General features: G+C 50.5%; 1 protein-coding gene across 1 annotated transcript in view; it reads right to left on the reverse strand.

The window, feature by feature from the left end:
* Positions 1-13,491, reverse strand: part of RUBCN (RUN and cysteine rich domain containing beclin 1 interacting protein) — a 47,254-nt gene extending 33,763 nt beyond the window's left edge. Inside the window, exon 1 of the mRNA XM_025202716.1 lies at positions 13,385-13,491. The gene's annotated coding sequence lies outside the window, so the exon portion shown is untranslated. The remainder of the gene's footprint in view (positions 1-13,384) is intronic.
* Positions 13,492-13,512: the final 21 nt, after the last annotated feature.

The following is a 13,512-nucleotide window of genomic DNA, read 5'->3' on the forward strand; positions in this document are numbered from 1 at the left end:
GGGGGGGGAGTGTTATTAATTCTGCCCAAAAGAGCTAGATCCAGTGAGAACAGCTCATGCACTTGGCAATTGGACAAAGGGCAGGACCGGCTGCTTCTCGGGGACATGTGAAAGAACGGGCTTGTGCTGAGTTTGAAAGGGTCACGCGTGGATGGAGGGGCTCACATTACAGCACAAATCACTCTACGCTAACTTGTCAGGGGCTGTGAAGCGCGTCAGAGGATGGGGTCCCAGAAAATCCCTGGGGGGCCTCCAAGGGAGGTACTCACACTGCTCAGGGCAAGTTTCCTCACCCTCCCTAGACCCTGAGAGATCAGCAATAGAGCAGCCTTCACACAGCACAATCAAGGCCTCTTTATCTAGGAGCAAACCAGTAAACAGGATAAGACGCAACCTGCGGCACACTGAGACACACTTAGTAGATTAAGATTCCTTAGCTGCTTGAATTTCTTGTGGCAGGGAGCAAACTAATCGTATTTGGGAGGCAGGAAGGAGCTCTGCCTTCCATGGAGGAAAGGCATGTGGGGCTGTCCTTCTGGCCAAGGGTCTCTTAGATCCACACCACAAGGACAGACCACTTGAAATGCAGGGCAAGAGCCTTGCAGACAGGTACCCCCCCATGCCATGTCAGACCAGGCAGCTAGATACTGCCGCAGGCACAAATGTAATGAGTTGAGTGTAAGTAGCGTGCCTTCCACCCACTTTACTCTGCACTGGGTGCTCACCATCAGAGCTGTTGTCGCATCAGGACAGTCATCAGAGCTTAGTCATTGCTTTTAACAGCATCTCTAAATGAACAGGGCCTAACTCAAGCAGCAGGGCAGGGAGAGAGCACACTGCCAAAGCTGGTACCTTTGTCTGCATCCAGGCAAACAGGCCCTTTTGGAAACACCCCGAGTCGGCCAAGTCAGACTGATGCCAGTACAAAAGCTTCCTCCCCTCTCTATGAAATGTGAACTTTCATTTCTACCCAGGGGAACTTTGACAACCTTTTCTCCAATGCCTGAAGAAGGGTGTTTGTGCCCGAAAGCTTGCAATTAAAGAATTGTTTTTGCAAAAAATCTAGTTGGTCTAATAGAAGATATCACCTCTACCACAAGTCCTGATTGCATGCAGAGAGGGGAGGAAAAAGCACTGGCAGAGCTTGCTTTGCATCCTGGTGGGGGAGCAGGAGGGGACCACAAAGGTAGCAGCCTCATGGTTAGACAGCAGCTGCATCTGTTCAGTGCAGTCATCTGACTGCAGCCTCTGTGAGATATTTCCAGCACTCGCTCACCCAGATTCAGGAAGCGTGAGTGAAAGCACAGCCATAGCACAGATCTTACAGTTGGTGACTCAGGGGAAACTCCCTCATTGTTAGCATTCGTTTGCTATGTAACACATGCAACAGAGGCATGCTGCAGAAGCACCTGGCTTCACCTACGTCAGAGTCTCAGGAAAGCTGGGTAAGACTCAGGGCTCTTACCATACAAAATGCCTCATCCAAGAGGAATTGCATGTTCCCTCCAAAGGCAGGGCAACAGCATTCCAGCAGCTTGGAGTCACCATGTTCTCCTAGCAGGAAATGACAGAGTGACACATGCTGTGCTCCAAACAAAACAATGAAATCAGATGGTAGGAAGGGAAATGTAGGAGGACAAGAGTGCAATTAGCATTGCAGGTGTCCCTCACCTGACTGGGAGAAGTCACACTTCTCATTCTGAAGAATCCAGGAGCCCTTTGCAAGTGGGATATGTGGGAATTTCTGCCAATCCCCAAAATGCAGCCAGCTCTGGGGTGGAACATGTCATCCATTTATCACTGCAACAAGAAGCTGGAGAAATGAAGAACTGCAGATGTTGGGGGCTTTCGATGTGGAAGGAAATTGCCATGTGGCAGCTCAGTCTAGACAGCAGAGCTGGCACTCGGAAGATTGTAAGAGCTTACAGTGTGGGAGGTTTGCTTTCAGTTCTCATTTGCTGGACCTGCCATGGGCAGCAGCCATGCATGGGCTTCCAACAACTTCCCAGGACCCCTTTGAGACAGATGCTCCCAGCAGCACTGACAAGCTGCAGGGAAAGCTACACCCACGCATACCGGACCAGGGAGATGAGAAGCTGAAGTCACTGCAAAAAAAAAAAAAAATCCCAGGGGATCCCCAACCCAGGGAAGAAAGTACTTCAATTTAGGAGAGAGGAACAAGGGAAACTTTCCACCCTGGGGAAGCAGAGGTCACATTTCAGGAGAGAGCATTTCTGCACGTTTGGTGCTTAAACAGAAAACCCCAGAGGCAAGGCAGGCCTTTCCCCACAAACGACTGCGCGTGTCTGCATGCGGTTCGCTCTCGGTTCAATGGCAGGGTCTAACCTCTTGTTTGTGCAGCGTTTGCCTGCTGCCAGGGTTACTGGCGTGTTTCCCTCAAACAGTGTGCAAGGGCCTCCTAGTGACCGCGAGGAAGCAGAATGGAGACTTGGCAGGAAGATTTAGCAGCATCCTGAAATAAAGTCAGGGTTTTCAGCACCCCATGCTACAGTTCAAACCAAAAGGGGCACGTGATGGTGAGCAAGAATCCAGCTGTGACTTTATTCTGGAGAGAGGGGCTATGCAGGGTAGGTGGGGAGGGGTTAGGAACAGATTCAAGTTTCCAGGAGAAGGATTTCCTCTGAGAAAGCAATGGCTGCAGGAGGCAGGATTTCCCCCCCTAACTAAGGCAGGTTTCTTCGGTGCCATGATACCGGATGCAGTAAAGTGCTTTGTATCAAGCAAAACGGGACAGAGATCACACACACAGGTCAAGCAGTTGGGGGCGAAGGTCTCCAAGCCAGAAGAGCTCACACGATGTCCACCAGCTGATGCTCTTGCTCAGGGTGTTTTAAGGACAATCTGGATCATTATTTCTAGAGCTCTTGAAGCTCCATGCAAGAAAAGAAGCAAACTGTAGTGGCTATTTTTCCTACCGACTCATTTTACAGCTCTACCCGAGTCCCCACTTGCGACAGTCACTCAGGCATCGTACCCCAGCTTCAGATACCATGTGCTTTCAAACGCTGTCCGGGTCTGAGCATTTGCCTCCGTTTCCTGCAGGGCAGATTGCTCTGGCTCTCCCTGGGGACAGAATCCTTCTGTCCACTACCTTACCCTGGGTTACAAACCCCACAGCACATCTGCCTTGGGCCCAAGGTCCGTGCTCACCCTCTGCATCTCCCCCATGACTTACAAAAGCACCACTACCCACTACCACTTCCCAGTTTCAATCTCTGGGGACCCCGCAGCAGTTGAAACAAGGGCGGGCACAGGCTTTATGCAAAGGAACTCCTACACAGACGTACTTCACCCAGGAGCAAAACACCAAAGCAGCCACCTGCATGTGAAACTCCCAGCACTCAGCCCTCTGTAATTTGGCTATGCCCTATCTATAGCTATGCCTCGTCTCCCAGTGGCCAGCCAAAGGATGGTTCATGAGTCTGCACTTCAACAGAGCCGGATCCCCTGTTAGGGCGCTTTCATCCCAGAGCAATTTCAAACCATGAAATTACCAATTGCGTGGATCCAGGTAATCAATTTTCCTTCCCCCAAAAATGAATAAATAAATAAGAAGTTCCCTTAGCTATTTCCAGGGTATTATTTTAGAGAAGACCATTGAGATTGAGAAATCTTAACTACGCTGCCATTGTTAGCCCCTCTGCTAGGTGTCTGGGTAACCCCTCCTGGGTGTCCCAGGCCAAGACAGAGACTGCAGCATAAAGGGCAGAGTCTAATATTGCTTAAAACTGAAAAAGTACTGACAGACTGCAAATGGATTTGCAGACACGTGCTTTGTAGCATGCCAAGAGGGCACCTGTAGAAAGCAGGGCTCGGGGGGCCAGGACTGGAGCATGCCTGCTCTCCCTTCCTGAGGACTCCCTCATTGGGCTTAGTATAAGAAGGTTTATTTCCCCTTAACTATCACTGTATTAAAATTAATCACTACCATGCTTAGTTGCAAACACAAGGAGGGTCCGACACAAAGTCTCCTTCATCCCCCAAGGAAAAGCGGCAATGTAGTATAGAGCTATAGGATAATCATAAGTTTTTTCATGCCACCTCCTATATCTAATAAGTGCTGGTATATCACAAAGGCTGTTCCATAGATCAGGATGGCTCTCCCCAGACCAAAATCTCTTCCTGGGCCAAAGGAGTAGACAGTGCAGGGACTTAGTCCTGCAATCTGATCTGCTCGAGTGGACTCTGAAACCTCTGCTGCGGAGGGTCTGACTGGAGAATTAGAGCTTCATCACAAACTAGATATGATGAGGAAGGCATGGAGAAGGGGAAAGGAGGGAGGTGAGGACACTGAGTTTATGTGGCTACATAGGGTCGCAGATAAGCAGGATGCCTTGCACAATATTAGCGGTTTTGATTAGAGCAGCCAGAACAGAGAGATCCTCCCATCTCCGCTGCCGGGGACACAGGGCTGGATGAGGCAGACTTCCGCCAGTTATCAGGAATCGTAAAAAACCCAACTCATCAAAAAAAAATAACAAAGAAGAACTGCCTGACCCGGGCGGGGAAGGCGCAGAGCCACGAAGCAACATGCAGCTGGGCCAGGGATGGCAGCTTTGGCACCCGGGCACAGGGATCAAACTTAACACTGTACCTGGCCCTGCGCAGATTGTGCCTATCCTAGACTGACACCCAGTGAGGCTCCCTACTTGAAAGTGTTTACACAGCTTGTCATGCCAAGAACCTCACAGCCTGGGAACCAGCACTAGGCAACCAACTTCTGACCCGCAGAAATTGGGGAGGAAGCGTTAATACAGGCTGGACAACTCGCAGAAATCAGGGAGGGAGCATTAATACAGGCTGGAAAGCAGCAGCATTTTAGGGTTTCCAAACTAGTGAGTCTCACTGGTATTTCAAAGAGAATTTAAGTACGTCTCACTTTAAAAAAGATGCTCCGATGTCCCCACACTTCACCTCCAGCCTTGCAAAGATGCTCCAATGACTTCACCTCCAGCCTTGCAAACTCGCCCCAGCTGTCTCACTTACACCAGGCAGTTGGCAAAGATGCTGCTGAGCAGAGCGCGCAGACAGCATCACACATGCCAGCCTAGTGCCAGGAGCGGTTTCATTGGTGTGACCTCTGCCAGAAGAGTCGGAGCTCCCTTAGCAATGCAAAGCTGTAATAACCTCCGAGTCCTTTTCCCAGGGCTGCGAGAACGAGACCGGGTTAGGAGGAATCAAAGCAGGGCTTGGTAAAGTGAAGTCAGTGCAGATGACTCAGGGCACAATCAGGGAGCTGTGCTGCTGAATAAGGCTAAAAAAACCCCTCAAACAGCAGTCAGATTATCAGCCTGGAACCCCATTTTCACCTTGCTGCCCACCAAAGCCCATGTGCCCTTTCCGCAGCAGGCACCACCATCCATTTTAAAGGGAACATAGGAGGAAATGATGCTCTTCCTGGCCTCAGGTCACCCAATGCCCCTTTGCATTAGAAAGAGCTTGGTCTGCGGGGAACTGTTGAGGGATCTCTGCGGGGTTTCCACAGAGCCGGAGCCGTTCCCAGGCCTGCTGCCAGCGCCTCTCGCCACTTTTAAAGGTGACCTGCAAAGCCATCGCTGAACACAGCCGGCTTTCAGCTCTCCCTGTTTGGTTTCCTAGACGACAAGCAGCCAACACGAAGCCTGCTCCTCACCCAGGCTTGGCATGCTGGGAAGAGGAAAATAAAAAGCAGACCTCCAGCAAGTCATCTAACTCAGCAGGGAACAGCAGAATGGGCAGAGGAAGTCCAATGGATCTCCAAATACAGAGGGCAAGCATCCATGCACAGCATATCGAGGGCTTAAGTTGTGGAGGCTTGCAAGGCACTTTGGTTATTAAACTTGGTGGCATAGCCAGGACAGCCACAGGGTCCAGGCTCTAGGGGCAAACCCCATTCACACCTCCTGCTGGGAAGCCCTTCTCATCTTAGCCAGGGGCTTGAGAGTCCAGAAGAGCATCTATAGGCTTGTTTTTTCTCCCCCTTCACACATCATTTTGCTGTTTCGCAGAGAGACATCAGCCCGAAAGCTGTGAGGAGCGACGTTCTTCCTGCAGACTCAAAACAGACACCATATGGCAAATTTTCTTCACCAGGCCCACGTGCTGCAAACATGAGCGGCAAGAACCATGTGGGAGAGGGGACACCAGTCTCCAGAGCCTGGGTGGCCTTTAGTTGCTACGCAGGCACGCTACCTGCAAGCTGTGACAACATGGACATGCATCTATCGGCCTCCAGCCCACACAGGCACTGCTAGGCTATGGCTCTGCTTTGCAGAACATTTCAATAGTCCTTTATCTGGAAGCCAGCAAGCTCTTTGAAAAGCCAGCCCCCCAGCACAGCACTCATATACATACCAGGGCAAGGACCAGCTCTGTTATAGGTCTGCGGCATGCTCTCGAAATGCAGCCTCTAGATGCTATCGCCAGGATCTGCACCCCAAATGCAACTGGGGGGTAAGCCGCAAGGGAGGCGATTTCAGTTCCAAGAGTCCAACACATTCTTAGGGACGGCCGAGGGAGATAAAAGGACCCAAGAGAAGCCCCTAAACTTGCTCGGCATGATGTGCATGGAGGTGGGGAGAAGAGGGTATGTAGAGAGGGCAGCCCCTAGGCTCGTGCATGTAACGCCCCCAGGCGATCCATGCTGGGAGGTGGCAGTCCAATGGCACCACAAAATGACACAGGGGTGTTTCTGAGAGCAAACAGCTGGCCAGAGGTGCTGGCTGGCTCTGCATGTTGCACACAGCGACACTAGCTGCTTTCTGTCGCAGCTGCTCGCCCCGAATTCCCCTTAAGGACTCTGCTGTCTGGGCTCTGCTCCCTCCACCCTCCCCTTCGTCTTGAGACCCAGAAGGTCAAACACACAGCTGCTACTTAATCTGCGCTCTCTCGGGGCTTCCCCATGGAGAAGGGACCTTCCACTGTTTGTCAGGACACAGATGCCTCTTTTATGCCATGTGCCCTGCCCCCCGGCACTGAATGCCACTTTGCCAGCTGAAGGAGATGGTTGGCCTCTGCCCTGCTTTCAATGAGGCCTTTGCTCTGGCTGCTCCTTAGTGACAGGCCTGGAACACATCCATGGAGCAAAGCAGACACAAGAGCCTCCTCTTCTCCGGGCCCTGGGTCTCCACCCAACCAGACTTTTACATCTGCAGCAACTGGGATTTATGACGGAAGCAGGAAGGCCCTCTCCCTCACCTTCAGTCTCAATCATGTGCCCTCTGCATCTAGTGCAATGGTGCATCTAGAGAAGTCGAGGCTCCAAGCCAGCACCAGCGAGCAGGACAACGTTGCGCACGGGGAATGCCAGACTCCTTCCCAGCACGTACTGCTGAGCAATGTGTTATCAGTCAAGTGACCCACCAAAGGGGACCACATCCTCCTCTTCCCCAGCGGGAACTGAGGCAAACCCTGATGTGTCCACCATTAACACTTGCCACTTGCTTTCCAGGGCTCCTAACACCCCCACCAAGACCTATCACAATGCTACAGTGAAATACATTGCTGCAGCTGTTGTATTTCCAGCACACGCTGGGCAGGTCAGCGCTCCCTTTATTCCACAGCACTGGGATTTGCCTCTCCAAGCTTTGCCCAGAAACAAGAGACCGGCTAAAGGTACCTCTGCACCCTATGACGGAGGTGTGCTCGCTGCCACTCCTTCCCAAATCATCAGGGAGCCGGATGCAGCAGCGTAGAGAAGTTCGGCCACCCCACCCACCCCAGCAAGTCAACTCGGACCTAGCTGCAGTTATAATGACACTGCGGTTACTGATATTCTTTATTAACAGAAACTTCCTGTTGGGATGCTTATCGCAAATGGCCTCCAACGCTTCCCAGCCACCCGCAGCTTCAAATGTCCTGCCACAGCGGGCGCCCGAGCTCCTCTCCACCGCTCACCTCTGCCTGCCTGGAACTAGATGGCATCACAGGACCTGGAAGGGTGGATGCTGCCTAAAATCAATGGGGGTTGTCAGCAGAATAAACCTGGAGAGTAGCTTCCACGTTCAGCCCAGGAAGTCAATTTCAAAGCAGAACCTGAAGCCTGAGCTGTTTTAAACAGTCGCCCGTTCAGCGTCACCGAATCCCGTGCTGGGTTGCGAGGCGGCGTGAGGCCTCACAACCCAGCAGCTTTTAAAGGCAGGTTAAGGATTTCATTGACGCTCCTAGAGCAGGCAGCGTTGCCAAAAATGCAGCCGACTGCCAGAAGCGTAACAGGGCAGAGACCAAAAGCAACTGCCTCCACAGGCACGGGTCTGTCACAGAGCTGCCGACAGGCAAGAGAGCGGCGGGTCGCAGGCAGCCAGCTCTGTCCTCGCTCCCACAGCTCTGACCCGGGCTAGGGCAGAGAGACTGGGTGATGGGGCGGACAGAGCTGCACCCTCCATTATTACCCCCAGTGCTACTCCACATTACCCTAGTGCTGCCCCCTCATTATTACCAACCCCCCATTACTCCAGCGCTGCCCCACACTCCCTGCATTATTACCCCCAGCAGTTACTGATACCTCACACCCTCCATTATTACCCCAGCTGTGCCTCATCCCTCATTATTACCCTCCATGCTGCCCCACATACCCCTGCTACTTCCCCAACCAGTTACTGATACCTTACACTCCTAGTACCCTTAGTGCTGCCCCATCCCCCCATTATTACCCCCAACAGTTACCGATACTTCCCAGCCCCCATTATTACCACCCCCATTACTACCCCAGCGCTGCCCCACCCCTACAACAATACTCCACCAGCTCCTGATCTCGAATTGACTCGGCGCTGCCCATCACCTGGCGCCGCCCCGTCGCGAACTACCGCTCCCAGCATGCCTCGCGCTGCGCCGAACTACTACTCCCGGCATACCCCGCGCACGCCCGCAGCTCCCGGCGTGCCCGCGCCCGAAAGACTCCAATTCCCGGCGTTCCCTGCGCAGCGTCGCCTTGCGCATGCGCGCTCAGCTGCAGCCTGCCTGTGTCTCCTGCGCAGGGCTGCTGAGCTGGGCCTCTGCAAAGGGGATGGGGGATACCCTGCCTGCGGTGCTTCAGTTGCCCTGGGAGAATTATGTGTACTGCTGCCTGCAAAATTGTCATTTTGCAAAGAAACCCCCTCCTGCAGAGCAGGGATTGATTCATCCTCCTCGTCCGCCGCAGCGAGCGGCCCTTGGGTTCAGTCGCAGGGTTAATGCAGATAAATGCATGGGTTCATGCAGAAGAAAAACACGAGCCGAGGCAGCACCGCATCTGCCCAGGTTTCAACAACAGCCGCCGTGATCCCGCTCAGGAAGCCAGCCCTTATCTGAAGATGTTTGACCAAAACCCAAGCAATGAGCCATTCCCCAGGTGCACCGTACACTGAATTAAGACAGATCCCTGGATTAAAGGATCGTGCTAGCAGATGCACTGGAATGAAACGTACCCGATTTAGACATCTTGTTACCAAATTCTGAATCAGTAGGGTGGGAGGACAAAGGCACGATGTCCAACCATTAAAATGTCCGCCTTGCCTGGTCCACTCTCCAAAGCACAAGAAAATTTTTCCATGATTTATCAGAAATATAAAGGGCTTTCCATTACAAACGGGTAAGGGAAACTGTGCTGAACTATGGAGGTAGACAAGGAGGATGAAAAAAATACTGTCACCATCACCAGACTGGGACTAGCCCATGACAAACAATCATAAGGCATAAAGTCCAGGTAGATGTGACAAGGTGCTTGATGTGTTCTAGTTATCTCTCGGATTCAAAATCCCTGTATTTTGTCACACATCAGTGCTGTCAGTGCTCTTATTGCTTATATTGTGTTTATTGGTGCTGGGATAGCATGAGGGTGTGCTGGCCACTGTCAATATAAAGAGGAAGATGCAATCCATGACTAGGAGAATTTGCATTATAAGCAAAGAAGAATTTTTCCAGCTATTTTAGTTGGTGGCGAGATGTTCTTGTACACTCTTGGACAAATGAACCAAGAAATCCCTTCCAGCCCAATATCCCTATGACTCAAATCACTGCAAAATAGTATACCATACCATATGGTATAAGGAGCAATGCATTACACATTATACCATATGGTATAAGGAGCAAAGCAGTAAATAACTCATAAGCTATGAGTTATTTACTGCATTGCTCCTTATACCATATGGTATACTATTTTGCAGTAACTCTAAGTTTTCCAGAACTCTAAGTCACTACTGTATTAGAAATAATACCTAAGTACTTCTCAGCCTCAGTCTCAGTGAAGAAACTGAAATCCCACACTATTATAGGTATTATATCGTACCAGTGAACAACTGCTCCCAGTATGTTTTGTTGGGCAAGAAACTACTCTATCCCTATCGTGCACATAAAATTTCCAGGTTGTATATGGCCCAGTCCATATCAGACCATCAATAAATGTACTGACTCTCACAGCAGAAATATCAGAGCAAACTAAAAGTGTACTCCTGCAGAACTTACTGACGTGAACAGATCCATTAACTTTATTGACTTAACAGGGACTAGGTCAGTGGTTCTTAACCTTTTTAGACTCAATGCACCCCTCAGTAGACTCAAAGTGTCCCTCAAAAAATTGCAACTCTTAGTATTCACTCATTTTTGGACTACGGAAAAATTCTAGATTAATGCTTATGGTGCAAAGAACTCAGGAAGACCACAACAAGTCAAAATGGTTTTAACACTAGGAATTCCTATTTTAAATTCCTGGGTTTATCTTGTGAATCCTGTTTGCACACCTAACAGCGCTAACTGTGTGGTACCAACACCCTTGAAAGGATCTCAAGGCACCCTTTTTGAGAATCCCTGGACTAGGTTTTGGGTGGGACCCTAGAATCGTATTACACCGATTGATTTAAACTATACAGTTATGGGAAAATATTTTGAAATACATGAGGCCAGATTCCCTGAGGATGACAGAGATGATATAACAGTATTTAAGGACTTCCAGGACAGTTTTTTATTTGACGCAAACATTAGTGATGCAAAACCAGATATTTTGTTTGTATAATGTGTTCATTTGCAAAATGTTCTCTTTAACGTACTGCGGAAACTAGTGTTTGGAAGCTGAAGCCAGAGAAATTCAAATTAGAAACCAGGCATGCAATTTTACAATTGAGGGTATTTAACCACTAGGAAAAAACTCCCAAAGGAAATGGTAGATTCCCCATCCCTCAGTGTTTTCAAACTGAGACTGGATATCTTACAGGAAAATATGCACGAGTAATTGGGTTTAATACTGGGTGAAACTCTATGGCCTGTGCTATATGAGTCACATTAGATGATCTAATTATCCCTTCTAGCCTTAAAAAAGATGTATCTACACAACTTCTTTAATGACAATCTGGGTGCAGTTATTCCTGGCAATTTAAGCACTTCCTATAGTGTTTCACTCCCGGTGTTTACCCATCAGCAGGAGCAGAACCAGGGACTTCAACTCTGTATGTGGGGCTGCCAGACAGACAGCTCCCCTGACAGCCAGTGATATCATGGACTAAAAAGATGTGTAGATTTTTTAAGAGGAAAAAATACCAACTGGATTCAGATGGGCCGATGCCCCACCCCTACAATAATCCCAGTAATCACGTGATGAGAAAAGCTGCCAGTTTCTTAGCTGTTTGTACTCTCATGACAAAGAGCCATAAATCCAGGGGCTGATGTTTGCTTCACCCCTTCAGTGACCCCTTAGTGACTTTGGCCATTAGTGGTATTTGAGAGGATTGGAACAAATACCCCTTTCGATTGCAACCTTTGTTCAATTTCCTTTTGTCTGTGTCCAGTTGCAGGTGGCTGGCCTCCTGGTTTGGATAGCTAAAACTAGCAACAGCTGTTGTGTAGGCTGTCTGGATTTTGTCTGATTCCCACTTGCCATCTGGACAGGCAGCATCTGTCATATTGGAAGTGGGTTTAACAAAGCATTTTTATCTCAGTGTTGGTATGCTGCCTTGCCCAGCCAGCGCCCCATCTCATGCCAACATGAGAGCCGGGTTGAAAATGTATATAAAGCATCTAACAACTGATTTTGATCATTAATATGCATAGACAACTTGGTAGTTCTATAGCATCATTCATCAGATGCACTTTACAAATATCAGTGTATTATGCCTAGTAACTTTCCATCAACTCAATTTAAGAAAGTAAAACAGCAAATCTACAGCTCCCCATACTTTATCTGTCATTACCTTGAGCCTTTTGCCCACTTTAAAAGTACAGCACTTTAGAGCCTTGTGCTCCGAGAAGAAAGAGAAGAGACTCTCCATTAACTGTACTGGTCTTATGACATAATTTAAAAATATATATATATGTTCTGGGTCAAATTAGCCAAATCAGTTCTGAAATCTGTTGATTGAGCAGAACTCAATCATTCAAACCGTTGTGGCACTACCACTGGCAAGTATCCGCCTTCCCAGAGTTTTCTGCCTAGGGCTTCAGATACTTCCAGAGCCATGGCAGGCATCCTACGCACAGGCCCAAGCCCAGAGGTCTTGGGGTTCAGATGCCCCTGAGTGCCACTTGCTTTTAACCAACAGGCCAAAGGAACAAGGAAGGGGGAAACCGCAACTGAGCGATTCCATTCACTAGAAGGCAGGGGCCTAGTCCCACGCTAACCAGATCATCACAGCATGGTTAGCCTGTTCTCAAAAGAGGCACAGCGAGGACAAGACACTCGCTCAACATCAGGCTGCCAGTCTGCGGTTGGAGCATGGACTGGAAACCTGCCTCCTTCGGGTCCAAACTGTGGCCCCGCCACTGAACACCCGCTCTTTGCGAGATGATGATGCATCCGTTGGAGAGGATCATAAGCAGCTGCCCAGAGGGAGGATGGGCAGCGTTTGCGTGCATGCCGATGTCTACAGAACGACCCATGCATCTTGGCAAGGAGCGGCTTCAGCTGCATGGTGGCGGGTATCAGAGGGCTGGCGGGTATCAAAGGGGGCACAGCATAGCTGCCTGGGAGGTATCAGAGAGCTGGGGGGTATCAAAAGGGGCATAGCATAGCTGCCTGGGGGGGTGGTATCAGAGGGCTGGAGGGTATTAGAGGCGGCAGAGCACAGCTGCCTGGGGAGTATCAAAGGGGGCACAGCACATCTACCTGGGGGGTATCAGAGGGCTGGGGAGTATCAGAGGGGGCACAGCACAGTTGCCTGGGGGTATTAGAGGGCTGGGGGTGGGTATCAGAGGAGGCACAGCACAGTTGCCTGGAGGTATTAGAGGGCTGGGGGTGGGTATCAGACGGAGCACAGCACAGCTGCCTGGGAGCAGGAGGCTGCAGGGGCCCATGCATGGCAATCAAGCAACGCAGTGGCGCGTGGGGGCAGTTGCAGTGCGGAAGCAGGCCTGCAGTGGCATGCACGTGTGCCCGGGGCACTCATCCACCATGCACAAGGGTGGCACGCGGGTCACTGGCCTGTCTCGATGCCCACTGCGGCGCCTGCTCCTCCCCGCCCTTAGGAGGCGCCCTGCGTCCTCACCCCTCTCGGCAGGGAGCGCCCCCTTCCCCGCGCATGCGCAGAGCTCTTGCCAACCCGCCCTTGA

Source organism: Alligator sinensis, unplaced genomic scaffold, assembly GCF_000455745.1.
Source record: "Alligator sinensis unplaced genomic scaffold, ASM45574v1 scaffold301_1, whole genome shotgun sequence".
NCBI lineage: Eukaryota > Metazoa > Chordata > Crocodylia > Alligatoridae > Alligator > Alligator sinensis.